Consider the following 16,091-nt stretch of genomic DNA (forward strand, 5'->3'; position numbering starts at 1 on the left):
AAAGCTGAAATACTGTCTAAGTGGCGTTGTTTATACCATTGCCACCATAAGGCTGAAATACTGCCTAAGTAGCGTTTTTTTTCATTTCAGTATATAACCCTGTCTAGTTTCACACACGAATAAACCTAACCACCATCGCATGCAAGACGAGTTTGGCGTTATACCCCAATTAAATAAATCATTAAATAAAATCCAGCTGATAGAAAAGGATCAAAGTGTTTTCTGCGTTATATGTATCGTTAACGCTCATGGCCACTGTGAATAGGTATAATGGGGGTAGGTGTAGACTAGAGTATGTAGATAGCGGTGAAATGCACCTTTCGAAGCTTGTATTGAGTGATGATAACGCCTGCAGTGTTGTTTTATGTATGATAAATAATTTTTATCACAACCGGACAGATGAAACAGGTTCACCATTGAGTGGATTACTAATATATGTATCCGCTTAGAGCTTGTTGAAGTGAACAATAACTCGTCAACGAGAGACACAATTACCGCTTCGTCCGGCATCTCACGAGGTCGTGACCCGAGGCAGGCACAGCTGGTCGCCACCGACCTCTGAGCAACGGGCCTCGTATCCCTCTTAATTTACCATAAGCGATGGCGTTCACGCTTAGTGCTGTAACTCAGTCGCATACACTACGGAGCCAATAATCTTTGGTGCATACCTGGCCCAGCCTGTGAGAAAGCAGCCATAACAATCTTTACATAGGCTGGCCGTCACAGGCTGGACTTTTCTATGCCAGCAGCTGACAGGGGTTCCTAACAACGTACGCGTAGTACGATATTAATTATTGTAATAAGAATGAAGTTACACTCAAAAATTAACCTTTTAAATTTAACAAAAAATGTGTCTGAGTGATGCTAGAATATATTCTGTTATTGCAGCAGACTGTTCTGTTAAATATAACTTACATATTCTGTGAAATCAAGATTCTATTAGACTAACAGGATATTGTGTTGAATATGGCTGAATATTGTGTTAGAATACATTCTTGCATCACCCAGTCAACGGACTTTCTGTGAAAATACACAGATTGATTTTTTGAGTATAAGGGAGTGCGTGAGTGGATGCTTGGGGTTTAACGTCACACTTAAAGTATACAGAGACGGACAAAGTGTTAAATATACAGAACCAAATCGTCGAATACATAGCTGAACTCGAGTCCATAAGGACATATTCAGGCATAATGCAACCCATTTTGTTTTGTTTGTCTGCATCCTGGTTTGGCATTGCCTTCATCATTATATCGTTCACGCAACAACGGATTTTTACTTAACATCGCGTTAAGTGAACGCGATGGTTGAAAGACTCATGCACCTGTTTTAGAGCGATACGGAATGACACCAGTAATGTTAGTTGCATGATAGCAGTTCTAGGGCGACAGAGTATCACCAGAAATGTAATCGTCTATCATACAGAATGACACTGGCTGTATGATAGCTGTTCTATAGCGATACAGTGACTTTATTATTGTACTAGGATTGACTGTATGAAACATTAAAGTGACACCAGTATTGTAAATCTAGGTGGATACAGAGTAGAACCATTATTGTGCTCGTCGTGGCCCTATGATAGCGGTTCTAGGTGGACACAGAGTAGAACCAGTATTGTGCTCGTCGTGGCCGTATGATAGCGGCTCTAGGTTGATACAGAGTAGAACCAGTATTGTGCTCGTCGTAGCCGTTTGAAAGCGGTTCTAGGTGGATACAGAGTGGAACCAGTATTGTGCTCGTTGTGGCCGTTGATAGCGGTTCTAGGTGGTGTTACGGTAGTGAAAACAGCAACAGAAAACAGACTCAGTGACTCAATATTTCAATGTAAACAATGCTTTATATACAAAATGAGACGTACAGTTTTACAGACAGTTCAACAACAACATACACATCAGTATTACCGGTCTTTACAAGTTTCCAGTTCACCTTTGCATCCCAAGGAATGTATTCCAGGAAATCCAACGTAAAGACCATGGGATAAACACACAATCCACACAAGTCACAAATTGTCCTAGACAGGTACTTCGCCAGGTTAGCGAACACGAACACAGTACACAGGTTACACAGAACTGGAACAGTCAAGCCTTTGAATGACGTCACACCCGCAGAGCTACCTTCTGGGAAGAAGAGTTCTACCGGAAATGTGAGAACTTCGGTGGTTTGCGACGGCAATTCTCCTCCTAACACAGATGACTTCAAGACCAGTTCCTAGGCAAAATGGAGTCGCCCACAGCGGAAGTTGGCGCTGACTTTATTTTTAATTTATCAACTTGAGGTACATGTTAGAAATTTTTTTATGGTATGCACCTGCGAGAAAGTGCATACTCTTTTCATTGGAATTTGTTTGATATTTAAATTTTCTTCTCCTTTAAATCGAACTAGCCTTTGTAGATGTTTGTTCGTGTAGGCCATGTGCCGACATGCTCATGTGACATCAGAATTGATTAGGAGTGCGGCCTATACAGCAGGGCTGTGCTATGAGCGCTGCATAATGACTATTTGTATACATGTATGTTTAAACAGCCAATTGCTCACCTGTTTACCCAACATGATTTTGAAAAATGTCTCGTATATTTATTTGATTGAGGCTTTACTCCGTACTCAAGAGTATTTCAACGGTGGCAGAGCCCGGAAGAAACCTACGACCATCCTGCAGTTGGAGGCCAACCTTCCCATGTACAACCAGAGAGGAAGCCACATGAGTTAGACTTGAACTCACAGCGACCGCGTTGCTAAGAAGCTTCTTGGTCATTGTGCTGCGCTAGCATGCTAACCAGTCAGCCCAGGGGTTCCAAAAAATGTATGAAAGTTGCGTATCTAGTTAGTTACATCTTTGAGGTATGAGATTTTTCATGTTCGTGGTGAAAGTCAGTGACGCAATCCAAATATTAACTTGAATATTTACTCCCTGTATCCTAACTCGAAATTGATTTAGTATGGCGCAGGACAATGAATTAAGTAAGTTTAAAACATGACATTTTCACAAGTAACACAATGCGCGTCAGAAGTGGGATAATACAGTTCGAGTTATTTCTCTGACAGGCGGAGATAATGATGTCCTTGCGCGCAGATGTCCCCATCACGTCAGCAGTTTCACCGGGTGACGTCATCCAGGATCGATCACTGGTGCAATGACCTCAAATCTTTGATGAACTATCGACTTTGAGGGGAAGTGCTCAGCTATCTTATATAATAATATCACCAGTGATTGCATTTGAAAATGAACAGCTGCAAATATTGATTTACTTATCGTGATGATCAGGGTAGAAAGGATGGGAGAATGGGACTTCGTGAGTGTGTGAAAGGGGACTTATTATTCACGGATAGAATGCAGGAAGAAATTGTACACGTGAGCAATTTAGGTTTAAGTCGTTACGATGGTTTTATGATTTGGTGTCAGGTCACAAATAGCCCCGTAAATATAACAGCTTCACACCGATTTATGCATTGATGGCAATACATAAATCGTACCACATGCAAAGCTTGGCTTTTGGAAAGGGCATTTAATACATAACATCATTATAAACTACGATGGATAACTGTAACACAATTAACATGGTATATTCGCTGAGCTTTGGAAAACATATGTCAAACGATGATAGTTTACGATGTTTACAATGTAACGTGTAATGACTAAATGTAGGCTTTAGTGAGAGCCAAAACGTCTTGATCACGAGTGTTCATCAACATGGTACATGCACGGAAATCAAGAAAATCAGCATTTGGTGATATTTTACATAGGTAAAGACTCATTTTTTAGGGTAGTAAATGTATTTGTATACAATAATCTCTATGATCGTTTTCTATGTGTTTGAATGGTTTGGTTATTAAAGTTGAAACATGTTTAATATAACGGTACAAAGTACAGTATAAAGTACATAAAAGTAATATAAACAGGCCAGATTTACAGAGCTTAGTAAATACAATCAGAAATGAACGGAATTATAGAAAACTTACTTAGTGATACAAATAAAACAAATACGAAATATTATATTAATTTTTTTACATTATTATTAATTTAGATATAAAACGACGTTAATATAAATTCATTGCTTTTAAATCCGGTTTTAAATAGTGATAAACACCAATGTAGGTAAAAGGTAATGAGGCATATCTACACATATAAATGATGACTATGAACACATGAGTATATATATGTGACTGTGCAATAATGAAAGTATGTTCTGAACAAGTTATGTACTGCTGACAATGTACGTGTACTGACACTTGGCACAAACGTTTTTTCGGACAACAAAGGGAAAGAGTGGGATTTGAACTCAAATATCGCAAATATTTGATTGGCCTAATATACGGTGTTCTGACTGATACATTACACTTTATGTCCCATCAGTAGTAAGCCCTGTTTAGAATTGTAAAAGTGCATGCCATTCACACGGTAACGTGAGAAATTAATAGAAGTCAGTGAAGTTAGTTCCCAGTTCCCAGTTCCTGGTTCTATATTCAAAGCTGAATATCGAACTGGCAACTAAGAGCTAACTTCAAATATTTATTGTAATATTTTGATGTTAATATTGCACCTGATGGTACCATGTCTTAAAGTGTACATGACCACGTTTGGTAAATGTACGTCCAATACTACCCAGCTCCCGGTTCAATGTCCATATGCATATGCGCCTCCTAGCGTCGTAACTTGGAACTAGTGGTACCATCAGGTGCGGCATGTCTTAAAGCGTACATGTACTTCATTTGGTACCTCTATGTGCAAAATTAAGAGCAGAATATTACAATAAATATTTCAAGTTAGCTCCCACTTGTTCAGCTTTGAATATCGAACCAGGAACCAGGAACTGGGAGTTACGTTCACATCTGAATGTCGAACCGGGAACTGGGAGCTGGGAGCTAACTTCCCTGACGAAATTCATAGGGCAATTGGTGTCGCTGTATATGGCCATTCCCCACGCGGAATAATTAGCCGTTGTTCTCCCAGAAGTTCAGGTCATCCGTAGCAGCCTGTGTACACAATGTGAATTTCGCCTCATCAATATGCATGACGGCAGGCCCTGAATGGGTTAATTTACGAGCCACTGGTGGCTTATATGAAAAAAAAAACGCGGTAAATTACCAGACTCAATAAAGTTAATACATTGTCATTAATGAATGTCATTAGTGTTGAAGCATTGCCCACCCTTGGTACCGAGGACGAAATACCACAGCGATAAAGGTAATCTGAATATATATAGCTATTAGTGTACTGTTTATCCCGGCAAGGCATATGTTGTATCAGAGTGTAAGCCCATTGATGGTAGTCACGGGGGAAAATGGGGAAGAAAAGAATGATAACATTATGATTATGGGTTTTTAGCAGTTTAGCGGCAACAGCAACATACATATATATATATATATATATATATATATATATATATATATATATATATATATATATACGAGGAAAGAGTATTTGGTTTGGATCAAATAATATCATCCAACATCAAAGAAAAACACAAAACTAGCTACAAACACGTATAATTTTAAAAAAAGCAAGTCATTTTCAAAATATATAATCTGGGAAATTGTATAAAGAAATGTAGTGGGATTACTTTTTATTACATAGGCTAAAGTCGCTAAATATTTAATGACAGTGTTGCCAGAGATCTGGTGGAATACTTGAAATGTAGTGTCAACTTTCAAGTAAATGAGCAAAGTCTGCAGAAAAAGCAGGAAAAGTTTGATGTTTAGACAAGGCTTCTGTAGAATAGGATTTACTCCCCGGTGACATACGTATAGGCATATGTAAAAAGTATGTGGGCGTGTCCTCACAGAAAGGGCCGCTCGATGTGAGTTACGATGTTACGCGTCTCACTTCACCGGGCCCAGGTCTTGCGTCAAGAAACAGTGCGAGAGCAGCTGTACTTTTCCTGCATGGACACAAACAACCCGGCTGTCCAGTGTTTGAACACAAGCTGACCTGACCTCATTTACCCTGCGATGCCCGTGAGCGCTGCAAAACATCTATTAACCCAAAACATCTGGCAATGCCAGTGCAGTTTTCTCTCCACGTGTTAGCCGAATGTGTTGTTGTTGTCGTTGGCTTCTCTCACAGCCAGTTAACGTCATGGTAGTGAAGATCGGCTGAGGCAGGTTGCACGAGGACAAAGAGGGGATGCCCCCAACTCGAATTCCTCGGGGACAGCTGTGCTATCGGCGTTCCGACCGGGAACCATCCGATTACTTTATCACAGCTATTCTCCAACGGTGACTCCACGTTACGCCGTCGTGGTTCACCCATGTTCGTGTAATCCGGCCACGTGGTCTGATCTCACACGCGAGAGCTTAATTGCCGTTACAAATGACGGTAAATCTAGGACATAACATCACGTGGTACATGTATATGTTGGTATCGCAGTCTGTGCGGTAGAACAGTAAATAATAAGCCAGCAGTAGCCCAGCTCCTGCTGTTTTTCACTCGATCCGACGACCCGGTAAGTAAAGCCATGTTTTGCTATCCATTTCCGTATGTTGTGTTGTGTATCTGTAAGGATTTTTTTGGAGCTTTTTATATATGTCGATAGTTTTTGCTTTGGAACTATATGCGCGTCACCAAAATAATCGGCAGCGAATCCCTGCGCTTTTTCTATTGCGATATAAACCGAGCTATGATTCCAGCATACTCTGCTTCAAGTGAAAACTTTCCACTTGTTTGGATACACTTTGTTGTGAAGTAGGGCAGCGTATGACATTCACCATTGGTCTTAGCCAGTGTTTTATTGTGACGAAGAAGATTTATGGCAGGATCTATATGTGTAGGCCCCGTGGATACATAAATACCATCGCATTCTGATAGTGTCAAGCAACAGGAAACACACTTACATGCCGCTAGGCCTACGTGTATAGATATAAAGTACATTCAGCGATTGTACTACAGGTCCTTAATGCTGTGCAATTTGTAAACCTGATAAACTTTTATTTTAGGTATATTGCTTGGGTAGATCACTATGCAGCCAGATACATATACACTAAGTAAGTTGGGAATGATTTTGTGAAATTTGAGTGTACTTCACTTCCTTGATATTCGTCTTCTAGAGCGACTAGACCGAAACGTTGTCACATAATACACATGTCAATCTGTAACCCATGAGAGATGTCTTACAATTCATTGATTCAGGACATCTTAACCTGTAACCTATGAGAGATATCATACAAATCATGAATACAGGACATCTCAACCGGTAACCCATGAGAGATATCTAGGTTTACAAATCATTAAAACTGGACAATGTTACAGACAATGTAACCCATGAGAGATGTCTTACAAATCATTGATTCAGGACATTTAACCTGTAACCTATGAGAGATATCTTACAAATCATTAATACAGGACATCTCAACCGGTAACCCATGAGAGATATCTAGGTTTACAAATCATTAAAACTGGACAATATTACAGATCATTATGTAAATTTTAACCTGTGACCTATGAGACATATCTTAGCTTTACAAATCATTAAAACTGGACAATGTTACAGATCATTATGTAAATGTTAACCTGTAACCTATGAGAGATACCTCAGCCTTACAAATCATTTAAACTGGACAATGTAACAGATCATTATGTAAGTGTTAACCTGTAACCTATGAGAGATACCTCAGCCTTACAAATCATTAAAACTGGACAATGTTACAGATCATTATGTAAATGTTAACCTTTAGCCTACGAGAGATACCTCAGCCTTACAAATCATTAAAACTGGACAATGTTACAGATCATCATGTAAATCATAATGTGTGTTCCATGAGAGGCGTCTTAGGCTTACAAAGCATTAATACAGGAATATGGTACAGGTCATTATATAAATCTTAATTTGTAATCCATGAGAGGTGTCTTAGCCATACAAATCATTAATACTGTTACAAATCATCATGTAAATGTTAACCTATAACCAATGAGAGATGTCTAAGCTCGACAAATCGTTAAACCTGGACAATGTTCCAGATCATCATGTAAATCTTACCCTGTAACCCATGAGAGATGTTTTAGCCTTACAAGTCATTAAAAGTGGACAGTGTTACAGATCCTGACTACTTTTATCAAATTTTAAAATAGTTGTGTTCAGTGTTGAATTCCCCAAGTATGTTCAACATATGTTACTTTACTGTTACCAGTAGATACCACCGACCCCATACCGCCTGAGGTGACACTAAAACATGTGTTGTATCTCCTCTAACACATGCGTTTTGATTCTAACGCATATGATAGGCATTCACTCATGCGCACTGTACCATATCCTGGACAGATTGCCGTTGTTGTCAGCTTGTCCTATACATACAACGGTTACATGATAAGAATACAATACCCAATTTTCACTATTTACAAACATGACAATCATCGTATAAGGGGAATATAGGGGAGACTAAAATATTCTGTATTGCCTCCTAGAAAAGTTTGAAGAGTCTCACTGATTATCAGTTAGCCAAAGTGAGTGTCATTGGCTCCTGAGTTAAAACTTAATATTTCAGACACGGGTATATACCCATTTAACGATGTGACCACATACCCTGTCAACCTGTCGTGTCCAGCAACAAGCCAGTGAGTAGTTTGGAGTTAGTGAAAGGTTTCGTCTGTCACACAAATACATATAAAAGGCACATGTGTTTAATGGTGTCTGACAAATGCATATAAAAGGCACATGTGTTTAATTGTGTCTGACTACCGAGGGTTACAACCATTTGGTTGTAAACACAAGGGTTTTGTTTTGTGGTCAGGCCCACTTGACACAGTTTTTTTCGCAAGCCTCGGACTAACTCGTTACAGCACATGTGCCGCTGTCTACCTTTGTTTTACGTCACTGCCACGACTAGCAAAATTTGTACAGAAAACTTAAACAACGCGGAGGCCAGCGCAGTCACGGAAGTGATGTCAAGAAACACAAAAACTCCTGTCTCAGCCTTTATATCTAATAATGATTTATACACATGCATCCTCTATATTTAAAGTGTGTACAACATGATTGTAAACAATCCTGAAACAGTTTCATCAATGAAAGCTGATTAAATAGATTCGCGCGAGGCCCCAGCGATGAGGCTAACTCTGCACAGGCCTATAAGCGCGTCTGTATAAAAGCAATCGTGTTCTGCAAGGGGTATCGTTTCGGACAGTCCCCTGTACTTTCACCATTTTCTAAGACGTTCAATGGACGGATTAGATGCAGGTCTTGCCTGAGATTTGTGATGGAGTGAATGGTCTCTTCCCCCACCAGTATGATGCGCTCATTGAGCTAACTTCTAGGTTCTTGATATTATTGCTGTTCTTAGTTCACCTGGCCTTCTCGCCAACTTTTGCCAGAAGCGTCCCTCAGATAATTCTTGAATCAATCAAGCCAGTCTTGTTACAACTGCTGATGTAGCTCCCCTAATTGGTAAAATATATTGAGAGTCATTCAGCGTAAATTTAAAGGGCATGGTCATTTACGTCAATATTTTTGTGGGATGGTTTTGGGGTAGTTGTGGATATGTAAGTGTACATAGCGTAAGTGAAATATTCGAACGTGGGTCTTTAACGCATGGAAGTCCAAAGGTCGCGGAATGTTCTGATTTCACGTTTTCGCTATCAATTTTCAAGGTATCACAATACACATTAAAGCGGATGAACGACTTTCTTGTGCAGGCTGTGCTTAGTCGAGCGGTGAAACTCACGTAAACAGGAAACCGAATGACTGAGCATTTATTTTGTAGCATTATTTAGGCTGATTTTCTTAGTGAAGTTGACAGGGTGACTTTCAAACAGTGTGATTATTCGGAACATGCTGACATCGGCTTTTCTTGTAAGGCGATCTGAATTTTATGGGTTGATTGATTGATAACCGATGAGCTTCTCTGTGACAGTTATCAGTGTTGAGAAACGTGATTGCATAAATTCTGCCTAAGAAGATTTAGGACACAGTAACGTGTTTGATCTAAAACCTTATCATTGGTCGATTGACTTCTTTTTATTCCTTCTTTTTACGCTGTGCTGATGGGGTTTTCAGCTACCAGCTTTGTAGTTTGTGAGCGCTATTGCTGCGCATAGGACACCGTAAATATGCGCATAAAGATCTGACTTTACTTTGTAGTTTGCGAGCGCTATTGCTGCGCATAGGACACCGTAAATATGCGCATAAAGATCTGACTTTGCTTTGTAGTTTGCGAGCGCTATTGCTGGACATAGGACACCGTAAATATGCGCATAAAGATCTGACTTTACTTTGTAGTTTGCGAGCGCTATTGCTGGACATAGGACACCGTAAATATGCGCATAAAGATCTGACTTTGCTTTGTAGTTTGCCAGAGCTGTTGTTGAGCATAGGACATCGTGAAAATGCTCATGCGCATAAAGATCTGACGATATGAAGAAGGAGCATTTTTGTTTCCGATCATTTTGCAAATCGGCCTTACAGTTGTAATTGTCGAGAACTACAGATTAGATTACAAATTCATCTGATCTCAGTTCGCCAATATTGATTAACTAATGGGTGTTTTTCGCCATGCTGTAGAATTTCTCACGTATATGAGGGCAGGGAGGTTGGTGACCGTAGGAAACCAGAATGCTCGGAGTAAGCTGCGCACCGACATTTACCAGAGATATCAGGCAGGCCAGTCAAATAAATAAATAAATATGTATGTATACAGCATTTGAACCCACGGGAGACACCGGCAATGAATGTATGTGCCTAGCCGAAATTATGCCAAGCCGTGCAATCCTTACTCTTTGGCGAAGTAGGTCACACTTTTGGTGTACGTGGGCTCATAAAACACTCAGGTTGAACACAAACACTGAGGCGTCACATAAAAATTCAATGCATTTTTGTCTGGATTTTGACCTGTTTGTATTTCACACAAAAGTGTCTCATTATCCAGTCAAAAAACCATACCAATTCAACGTTTTAGACGCTGTAAAAATGTTTTCAGCACGCCATAAATCTTGATTTCTCTATATGGGTAGATAAACGATGGCACGAATTGAAGAAGACTAACTCCAATCCTTTTCTTCAGGAAAGTGTAAAGTTGCGTCGAATATAATTTGTGAAGTAGAATATTCAATTTACGTTGAAAGAACGCGCATGTGCGGTGATTTTACAAGCATGCGATACACTGATTGAGCGACCACCCTTTTGTGGTTTTTCAATTCCCCTTTTGTCTCTTCACAATCAATGGACATGATTGTAAGATCAACCTTTTGTGGTTTTTGAATTCCACATTTGTCTCATCACCATCAATGGACATGTTCTTCTAGGGGCCCAAAGCAGGCATTTATTACTTATCCAAGAAGAAATTAGTCAGACTTGCGAGATATACTGAATGTTTGAACGCTTTAAACGACATATTCCAAATACTGCACATCTTGTTTTCCTAGTTAGTATTTATGGACGAATGTCTTTTATAGACACTATTAAAGATACTCAAAAAACCATAAATATAGATCTCTTATTGGTAAATGGATTAGGTCTTGTAAAAACCAGCTGATGCCCCAACTGTACCAGAAATTGTAGCCGAAGAAACAGAGCTATCAAGAAGCTTTAATAGGGCATGCGTTTTACACAAGACCCTAGATGTGAAGTTTGTGTCTCATGCAAGGGAAATAAATGTTGCTGGCTCAGTCGTTTAAGGCTTTGACCTTTGAAGTTGCGGCTGACAGGCCTTGACCAATGAGGCTGCGTGTTAGAATACAGTTAACATTATTATGTATCTAACAATTGACATATTGTTAAGCATAGCGTAAAATCGTGTGAAGTAACTGATTGACAGCATGTCATTCACAGAATCTGCCAATTAATTAACCAGATCTGCAAAAAAATAGTTCTCACATCACAACCCCATCTAATGTTGTTCCTGGTCCATGCCACATGACCTCAGTGATTTTGCCCGGAGAAGAAGGTGCGCCGTGTTGACTTCTCCAGAGTAGGATCGTGTGTGTTAAGCCAACTGGAGTGTGTCCCTGTGGTGTATATCCCGCTGTGCACAAACACGGGTCCTGGGAGGTTAGTTGTGAGAAAGGAGCTTTCACCGGTTGACTTGTCTTCCTGAGTTGCGCATGTTAGAAGTGCAGAATTAGCATATGTGAATATATGCGTGCCGGTGTTTTTGTCGCATTCTTTATAAGCATGGGGTCTGGAGGTTAACGGAAAATTTGTGTCACGGTCCCAAGTGATGTGGTCATATAACTGGAAACTAGGGCTGCTACATACAACCGGCCTGAAGTGGGGTGGGCGTATAATTGGAAACTTAAGCCGCTACATACAAACCGGTCCCAAGTGGTGTGGACATGTAACTGGAAACTTAAGCCGCTACATACAAATCGGTCCCAAGTGGTGTGGACATATAACTGGAAAGTTAAGCCGCTACATACAAATCGGTCCCAAGTGGTGTGGATATATAAATTGGAAACTTAAGGTGCTACATACAAACCGGTCCCAAGTGGTGTGGTCATGAAATTGGAGACTTAAGCCGCTACATACAAACCAGTCCCAAGTGGTTTGGTCATATGATTGGAAACTTAAGGTGCTACATACAAACCGGTCCCAAGTGGTGTGGTCATATAATTGGAAATTTAAGGTGCTACATACAAACCAGTCCCATGTGATGTGGACATATAATTGGAAACTTAAGGTGCTACATACAAACCGGTCCCAAGTGGTGTGGTCATTTAACTGGAAACTTAAGCTGCTACATACAAATCAGTCCCAAGTGGGGTGGTCATATAATTGGAAACTTAAGGTGCTACATACAAACCAGTCCCAAGTGGTGTGGTCATATAACTGGAAACTTAAGCCGCTACATACAAATCAGTCCCAAGTGGTGTGGACATATAATTGGAAACTTAAGGTGCTACATACAAACCGGTCCCAAGTGGTGTGGTCATATAATTGGAAACTTAAGCCGCTACATACAAACCGGTCCCATGTGGTGTGGACATGTAATTGGAAACTTAAGGTGCTATATACAAACCGGTCCCAAGTGGTGTGATCCTGCATAACTGAAAACTAGGACCACTACATACATACCTGTCCTAAGTGGTGTGTTGATATAATTGGAAACTTAAGGTGCTACATACAAACCGGTCCCAAGTGGTGTGCTCCTGCATAACTGGAAACCAGGACCACTACATACATACCTGTTCTAAGTGGTGTGTTGATATAATTCGAAACTAAGGCCGTATCTTACACACTGATCTAAAGTGGTGCATTGATATAATAGGGAACTTACGCCACCTGTTATGAATGGTGCCCAGGGGTTAGTTACGGATACAACACAGAACCTGGCCTGCCTTATTTTAAGCTTTTTTAAAAGAATTGTGTACTGATACAACAGAGAATCAAAAACTGGTCTCCTCCTGTTAACCAATGAGGTATGTAAACCTCATTCACCTGTTACAACCGGTCCTTGAATGTGTACTTTTAAGTTACGGTACAGAAAACTTTCCTGTCTATTGATTTACTTATTTGATTGGTGTTTTAAGCCGTACTCTAGAATATTTCACATATGGTGACGGCCAGCATTATGGTGAGAGGAAACTGGTCACAGTCCGGGGGAAACGTACGAGCATCCCCAGATTGCTGGAAGATCTTCTCACTTCATACCAGAGAGGAAGCCAGCATGAGCTGGACTTGCACTCATAGCGACCGCTTTGGTGAGAGGTTTCTGGGTCATTGCACCGCGCTGGCTACAAAGGTTCTAGTGACGCATATAGCTCAGCACGTGAGAGACTTTGGCGTCTTCATGTAAAGATTTGTTAACTTAAGGTAATCCATATATAAAAAGGCCAAGGCTTGGAGTGGATATAAAACTAGAAGAAACATAGAATTGAGGTTTGACACGGGCTATATTGGCCAGTTGGCTTGCACCCGTGAGTACTATTCGGTATGACCATGGCAGTATATAGATAATTAACCCGCCACTGTGCTACACGGTATTTTAAGTACATGATCGTGGATATTTTACCTACACAAATGTAGGTATGTAAATAAATATATATTTAAGGGCGTAAAAACGTATTACATTACGTCACCGCCCTTGTTTTGAATAGATTAGCGTCAGCAGTATTTCTCCAGAATGGTTTCCGGAGGCAGGTCATAAAATTCCTAATACAGTTTAGGGTGGGTTAAGCAACGCATAAAGTTTCAAACACTGCGAACTGGTGAAACGTTTATTGACGAGTACAAGGCTTTGTGAAACTTCAGAGAGGCTCTTGACCTGAGTCTTATGAATACATCGTTATCGTTAGATCTCAGCAGGTCACACTTTTGATTTGGCGCATCGGTTCACAATCACCAAGGCGCTGCCGAATCTCGTTATTCAGTGACAAATTGAAATTGCGATTTCATCACTTACGGATTCTGGTCATGTTTGAGACAGACAACTTCCTCCTCTCGTATTCGGACCGGTTTTGTCCTGCGTGTGATATTAGGAACCCGGCAGATAGTGTGTGAATGAACGAGAAAACAATCCTAATTGTGTACAATTCCTTCTTTAATGTAGCATTTAATTTAGTAGTGCTACAACTCCGATGCTGAGCTCTCCAAAGCCGACTTGGTTGGAGAGCTTTTAATTGAACGTTTATCCTACCAGTATGACGGAAGACCTACTGAATCATATGATTAAAGCGCTTGTCAGCTGTACCAGGCGAAGGTTTGGCTGCAACCTGCGGATGGTCGTGGGTTTCCCCCGGGCTCTGCCCGGTTTCCATCAACCATAATGCTGGCCGCCGTCGTATAAGTGAAATATTCTTAAGTACGGCGTAAAACACCAATAAAAAAAAAACAACAACGAAAAAGCTGTACCAGGCCAGCGTGTGATTGTCTTCTCTGTCTTAGTGGCCTTGTTTTATTTTCTTTTAGTGCACATGACAATATGGCAAACAATGTTAAGATGTGAAAAAAATGTTTGTTAAGATATATTTCCTACGCAATATAATCTTGGCTGTATAAAATAATGTAGAATACTGAAGCATGAAGAAACCAGAGTAGCGACAACAGTGTGATAGTTGGCTAAAGGTCTCACGTAACCGGTGAAATACGGCTACAGCATAGAGAGTAAAACCAGAGCAGCGACGACAGTGTGATAGTTGGCTAAAGGTCTCACGTAACCGGTGAAATACGGCTACAGCATAGAGAGTCAAACCAGAGCAGCGACGACAGTGTGATGGTTGGCTAAAGGTCTCACGTAACCGGTGAAATACGGCTACAGCATAGAGAGTCAAACCAGAGCAGCGACGACAGTGTGATAGTTGGCAAAAGGTCTCACGTAATCGGTGAAATACAGCTACAGCATAGACAGTAAAACCAGAGCAGCGACGACAGTGTGATAGTTGGCAAAAGGTCTCACGTAACCGGTGAAATACAGCTACAGCATAGAGAGTAAAACCAGAGCAGCGACGACAGTGTGATAGTTGACAAAAGGTCTCATGTAATCGGTGAAATACAGCTACAGCATAGACAGTAAAACCAGAGTAGCGACGACAGTGTGATAGTTGGCTAAAGGTCTCACGTAACCGGTGAAATACAGCTACAGCATAGACAGTAAAACCAGAGCAGCGACGACAGTGTGATAGTTGGCTAAAAGTCTCATGTAATCGGTGAAATACAGCTACAGCATAGACAGTAAAACCAGAGCAGCGACGACAGTGTGATAGTTGGCAAAAGGTCTCACGTAATCGGTGAAATACGGCTACAGCATAGGGAGTAAAACCAGAGCAGCGACGACAGTGTGATAGTTGACAAAAGGTCTCATGTAATCGGTGAAATACAGCTACAGTATAGACAGTAAAACCAGAGCAGCGACGACAGTGTGATAGTTGGCAAAAGGTCTCACGTAATCGGTGAAATACAGCTACAGCATAGAGAGTAAAACCAGAGCAGCGACGACAGTGTGATAGTTGACAAAAGGTCTCATGTAATCGGTGAAATACAGCTACAGCATAGACAGTAAAAGCAGAGCAGCGACGACAGTGTGATAGTTGGCAAAACGTCTCGCGTAACCAGTGAAATACAGCTACATTATGCAGAGTTAAAGCAGAGCAGCGACGACAGTGTGATAGTTGGCAAAAGGTTTTACGTAATCGGTGAAATACAGCTACAGCATGGAGAGTAAAACCAGAGCAGCGA

The 16,091-nt window shown here is 40.6% G+C and overlaps 1 protein-coding gene across 1 annotated transcript in view; it reads left to right on the forward strand.

The window, feature by feature from the left end:
• The first annotated feature begins 5,635 nt into the window (after positions 1 to 5,635).
• Positions 5,636 to 16,091, forward strand: part of LOC135476316 (protein ABHD15-like) — a 92,699-nt gene continuing 82,243 nt past the window's right edge. The window contains exon 1 of the mRNA XM_064756306.1: positions 5,636 to 6,437. The gene's annotated coding sequence lies outside the window, so the exon portion shown is untranslated. The remainder of the gene's footprint in view (positions 6,438 to 16,091) is intronic.

This window comes from Liolophura sinensis, chromosome 10 (assembly GCF_032854445.1).
Source record: "Liolophura sinensis isolate JHLJ2023 chromosome 10, CUHK_Ljap_v2, whole genome shotgun sequence".
NCBI classification, from domain to species: Eukaryota; Metazoa; Mollusca; class Polyplacophora; order Chitonida; family Chitonidae; genus Liolophura; species Liolophura sinensis.